The sequence below is a fragment of the Meleagris gallopavo genome, chromosome 7 (assembly GCF_905368555.1).
Source record: "Meleagris gallopavo chromosome 7, MGAL_WU_HG_1.1, whole genome shotgun sequence".
NCBI classification, from domain to species: domain Eukaryota; kingdom Metazoa; phylum Chordata; class Aves; order Galliformes; family Phasianidae; genus Meleagris; species Meleagris gallopavo.
This window is the reverse complement of record NC_139410.1, coordinates 33,631,999-33,637,998: the sequence shown is the minus strand read 5'-3', so window position 1 is coordinate 33,637,998 and position 6,000 is coordinate 33,631,999. Positions and strand designations below refer to the sequence as shown.

General features: G+C 35.3%; 1 long non-coding RNA gene across 1 annotated transcript in view; it reads left to right on the top strand.

Annotated features, from left to right (window-relative positions):
* The first annotated feature begins 636 nt into the window (after positions 1–636).
* LOC146544024 (uncharacterized) overlaps positions 637–6,000 on the top strand; it is a 249,925-nt gene continuing 244,561 nt past the window's right edge. The window contains exon 1 of the long non-coding RNA XR_014884341.1: positions 637–772. This is a non-coding gene — a long non-coding RNA (uncharacterized LOC146544024). The remainder of the gene's footprint in view (positions 773–6,000) is intronic.

Genomic DNA, 6,000 nt, shown 5'->3' with positions numbered 1-6,000 from the left:
TCCTGAACCTCATTTTACCACCCCTCCAAGTGTCGAGGTTTCCACAGTTTCCTTAGGGAAAACAGTGCTATAATGACTTCAACACAGACTAAAACAACCAGTAATTCCCTTCCATTTTAGCTGCTTTCTTTTATTTTATAGTCTGAAGAAAGTTGTATACAATTATCCATTAAATGATAATACCTCTCTTTAATTTTCCTCTGATTCTTTTTTTTTTTTTTTTCCTTAGTTCAAGTATTTTTATGGTAATAGATGCAGACAATTCCTGTATGTTGCTGTATACATTTTCCTAACGAGTCCACTCTTCTGCAACCTTGCATCTTTTCTATATGTTACACCAACCCAGTGCATTACAGAGCGATACATGCCAGGATATTTCTGCTAGTGCAAAGTAGCTTGCGCAGATGAAAACGCTGCACTGGGTGTAAGAGCTGGAAGTTCTGAGCCATAGTGGTGCTATGGAAAATGAGAACCTGTAGCACTTGCAGCATAATGAAAGTACCCACTTATTTCATACGTAGAGTTTGTCATAAAAACCAGTTTCATAGGTGCTATCTACACATGTACCGCTTGCAAAACAAGTTCTTTATGATTTAATTTTGTTTAAACTCACGCTGTTCTATCATGCAGGAATCACCTGCTGTTCAGCAAGGAGACAGGCCCCAAGTAGCTCAGCTCCATCTGATTTGATAGCTGTACCCTATCCAGTCATCAGTCAAACCCACCAGTGGCCAGGCCTGGAGCTGGGCTTATTAAGCCCATTATCATCAAGGTATGCTGTATTTTATATAGAATTCAAAATTTTCTCTTATGAGATACCATTTATGTGTCATGTTTAATGACACATAAACATGTTTAAATGTTTCCATGTTATGAGAAGATTGTAAAGGTTTTTGTTTACCAACACTTTGATTAGCAGGCTTATGGGCAGTTGTACTGACACTGCAGGTGAGATACAGCTTATTTATGTTATTTTTAAGAGTTTTGGTTGGATTTTGAATGTTTTCAGTTCTGTGATTTAAAGAAAATGTTTATTTTGCTGGACTTTGTACTCACAGGGAATTAGCATAAAATTTTGTTTCAATACCATGAACGATTAATTTGGTGAAACATTACTTTTCACATCACTGATTCCTCTGCCACTTTCCTTAGAAGTGCAGTAACTGTTGAACTTAAAAATAAGCCAGTAACAACTTCAGAGAGTGGAATCTATGCCCATATGATAACTGACAGCAATTTCAGCATCCTGCTTGTTTTGAAAGAACATTTCTGATGTAAAATAAACTGTAGAACTCATAAAGTACTGGAAATTCATTGTAGAGTGTAATTATCTGACTTTTAATAATTACCAAGAAATGCGTGTATGGACTTTAAATTTATATTGCTAATTGAATAAATAAGAACAAAATTTTCAAATGAAAACATAAAAAAGAAATTTTAATTATATTTACAAACCAGTTACTGATACTTAAATTAGAAAGTTTGGCAACTCATCAGTAGGGATCCTCAATTACCACAGAAGCTGTGACTCTGGGTATTCACAGAAGTAGGGAGGAATTTTATCTTAGAACAAGAATGATAAATTGAGTTTTCTCTGTCTCATAAATAGAAATAGACTCACAAACATAAAATGTAATGATATTCTGTACAAATTTGCTTTCGTTACTACTTTTCCACTGTTTTATATATCTAGTGCATCTGAAATCATCTATCCTTTTAGGAAGATAATAAACCAAACAATAGCAGTCTGTATTGTGAATTAACTAAAAGGGAAGCAGTGCACAGCTACTTCATAATGAAGGACAGAAAGATTACAGGATTTACTTACATAGGTGGTTTTAATTAGTGATAAGCAAACTGGACAAAAAGGATGGTCTTTTTCATATACATTTGTATTCCAGCACTTAATAGTTTGTCTGCAGGAGAGAAACCACATTTCATGATAGTTCACCACTACTCAGTGACCCCCATAGGGCAGTATGAGCTGAAAACTATGTGTTTCAGTGGATGTGGTATGGGAGAGATGTCAAATGCTACACTGTGAAGTGATCACAGCGTCTCATACATCTTATTAATAACAACAGAATTCAGTTGCCCAAATGAAAATTGCTCTTGACCAGACAAGGAGACTAAATGAGATTGTGCTATATATCAGTTAAAATACAAATTGCCCTGCAATCATTATGAATTTTTAGAAGATAACTTCTGTTTCATGTGGCATCAGTGTTCTTGGCATCTCTCACCATGGTATGCAGTCCTGGAATCAGGCCAGATTAACCAGCCAAGTATCATTGCCTTTTGATCCAAAAGCACAGGAGAGTAGAAAAATAATTCTCCAATGTCAAAATCTATTTTCTTACTTTTTGCAGTAGTTAACATTTTGTGATATATATGCTCAAGCCTATAATCTTATAATGAAACACGGTATGTTTTATGAGGCTAGCAGGACATATGTGGGAAAGAAATATGATGCATCTTTAAACTTTGTAAGAATGAAGATTATTTATGCTTTGTGTGATGTTTGAAGTTAATATTTTGAAATCTTGCTATGGTTGTGCTGTGTAAAATGAGTGTTGCTGTTGCTTAGGTAACATATCATCGTGTCTCATGAACATAGATTCCTAAAACTTGAGAAGTTTGTCATCTCTAGCTCATCTATAGGAAACCTGTGAGTCTTGTGAGTTTGTTTGCCCTTGTGGGGAGGTATTTTGAAACAGTTCTTATTTTGTTGCTTTGTGGTGTAATCAAGTGAGGTCCACAGAAATTAATCTACAATCTACAAATGCAAATGAGAGTATTATTTATAGTTTTCTCATTAAACCCAATATATTATTCTTATATATTTAAGCTTTTTGGTATTCCTCTTATTCTGGAATTCGCAAGCTGTCTTGCTTGTCAGAAAATTTATTTCTTAAAAACATATATTACTAAATTTGTTTATGAAAGTTTTAATTCAGCAAAAGAAAAACGCTTATGAAGTTGAATTGTTCTTTGAACTTTTAATGGTAAAATTTGGTATTTTTTCAATGACATTTGGCTGCCTTACATCTGAATATCTTCTTATACTTCTTGTAAGCTAATTGCTGATGATCATTGTTTCAGAAATGGTTAACAGAGTGAAGATTAATTGGTTAGAAAAAGATTAGTTCTCACGCAAGTAACTTTGGGTTTCATCTAGAGGTGAAACCAAAAAAGGGGAAAGTCTAAATCAATACTATCTCAGGTTCAGCTGCAACTATTTTGAGTGAGGATGATGTTATGTGAGCTTTTGTTTTTCATACTGAAATACACTTAGAATGGTCATTAAAGCCCTGTGGTGGCCATTGTCAGTATTGTAGCTAAGATAGGAGATGGTGGGTATTACCTGATAGCTTTGATGTTGCTTTATTCGCACAGGAGCGTGAGCTGTTCTTCAGAGAATAAAGAAAAAGACAAGAGTTTGACAAATGAGACTCGTCCTCTTAAAAAAAAAAAAAAGAAGTTTAAATTGCAGTTCAGTTGAATGTTCATTTATTCATGTATGTATTTAACATGTAGCCACTTTCAGGTCTTCAGGTGATCATGGGAGGTACAGATGTTGAACACAAATCCATGGTAGAACAATTGCTTCCAATGTTGTCGACCATCGCAAATACATGTTGTGGAGGCATGTGCCTGAAGGCAGTAAAGTGGTCCTGTATAAGACCTAACACAGTGTAATTGAAATCTAGATGATTACCAAAGCTCCATGATTTGACAAGCCTTGCAAAATTTCATTTTCAGCCATTGTCACCACAGTAAATACATTTTTAGTTCTAAGTGGTTGAGAAGAAATTTGAGTGTTGTGTTGAAGTCAGGCTGCAACTTGTGAACACTTTCACATCTTTCTTTGGTTTTCATTGAGTATCAGGTGTTGTTCAGCTGCAAGAAGGTTGCCATCAGAATGGACCACTGGTTCACTATTAACTGCCATGCATTTATCTAACAACTCTGAAGATTATTACCTTATATCTTAAAGTAAATAGAACCTTAAACCTTGAGGTATTCTTGAACCCTCTGAAAGGTTCCTGTAACTGGAAATACTGGCTGCAGGAGTAAAAGCCTGCTGAATTCTCAGTGACAGATCAAATGTAGAGCAATGTAGTGTGTGTCGTGATAAAATAATATGGGCGTATAGTAATGCATAACGGCACATGACAGGTAAATAAATAAATTCAAGATGTAAAATAATTGGGAGGCTCTCTTTCTTCCTGTGAAGATCATCAATATACAGTAAGTGTTTTAAAGACCAGCATTTAAATTATTAAGACCGCCAGTTTAATGAAAACATAACAGCTCATTTTAATAATTCATGACAACAATTCGACACAAAGCACACCAAATATTTTTAGCATGTGTCTCAAGAATAGCTGTGTGCAGATATCCCCAGTATCAAAATATGCAGTGCTACACACAGTAGTTTCTTATCTGCTAGGTCTGGCAAAGGGAATAAACATTTTTTTCCTGATGAGAAAATCAAAGTTGTATGCCATTTCAGTGAAGTCAAGTTGACACCTGCAGAGAAGCAAGTCATGACATTTTAGCTGACTGCTTTCTTTTTCTCCCTGTTGTTGTGTTTAGTTTCCTCATTTTATTTACCCTGACAGACAAAAGAAACCTAGATGAATATGTTTAGAATTTGGTGTCCTTTTTCAATTTTTTTTCCCTCCCCACTGTTAAGTAAGTAGTTCATACATACTGGGCTGTGAAGGTTCTACAGGGAAGAAAAACACTTGAACATATTTATATGAAAACACTGCATCCCTCCTTTCTCTTGATATCCCTCCCAACCCCACCCTGATTTCTCAAACCTAGGTACATTTATCAAGATAATAAGCTTCAGATTTTGTAATAAGAGATCTATTTTCTTGTCATCCTGGTGCAGTCTTGACTGACTGAGTTAGTAAGATTCTTTAAAAAAATATGAATTTAGGATCAATAATATTTACAGCCTCATTTATAAAGCAGAAGTCAAAGGCATGTATAATGCCATATTTATTAAGAGGACTTTCTCCAGGGACTTGATTGGCTAGCCTCTAATCCTACTTCTACTTTTTAACATCTCATTCTCTATCAAAAACCACAAAAAAAGTTGCAGGTGTTCATAAATGTAAAGTAGTGCATAAGAAAGTTCACAAATTTTATGTATTATGACCTAATATTGTAGTCTACAGCACTCATCAACTGGGCTTTTTCTGGCTCTAGCGCATTTTTGTTAACTGTGGATACCATTAAAGAATATGTTAAAGTTATTGTAATAGAATTGAAATACCTTTTATTACATCAATATAAGTTCCATTTACTGTGCAATAAGACAGTGCTTAATAATTTTATATTGCAAGCATAATTATGATATCAAATTAGTAATTTTCACAAAGTACTTGCATTAGACACTCATATGATACGATACTGTATATTCCACTTCTCAAAATGCCTCAAAATGCACGTTCCTTTTAATGGAGAAAAAGCTGAGATGTGGTCAAAGGAAGCACCTCGTAACTGCATCGAGCAATTTCATAAGGACACTTACCTTCCTCTGGGGTACAGATATTACCTTGATTGTTTTATAACTAGATTCCACTGCACTGTTGATAATGCTAGAAAATTACTGAACTCTAAAAATTATGTTGTCTTCCTCTTCGAGGATAATGTCAGAGGTCCCCAAACTACTGCCCTGCTATTCTGAGCAGCCTCTCAGTTTGGCTAGTTCAGTTTGGCACCAGTAAGGCTGTTCCCAACAGAGAAGTTTGTGGACAGGATTAAAAACTCCAATTCAAAAACTCTGAAAATGTGAACTAGTGGAGCAGCAGAATACACTTGTGATGTGGAAAAAGGGATGAATTTGTATCCCACTGAAGTGCAATTCCTTCCAAGGTAGAGCACAGCACACTTGGCAGTGCTGAGCCACATCAGTTTTAAGGCAGGAGCTGGAGACTCATGCATCCAGGTAATGGAGCATGTGGAGTCTGTGCTTTTTTTCCC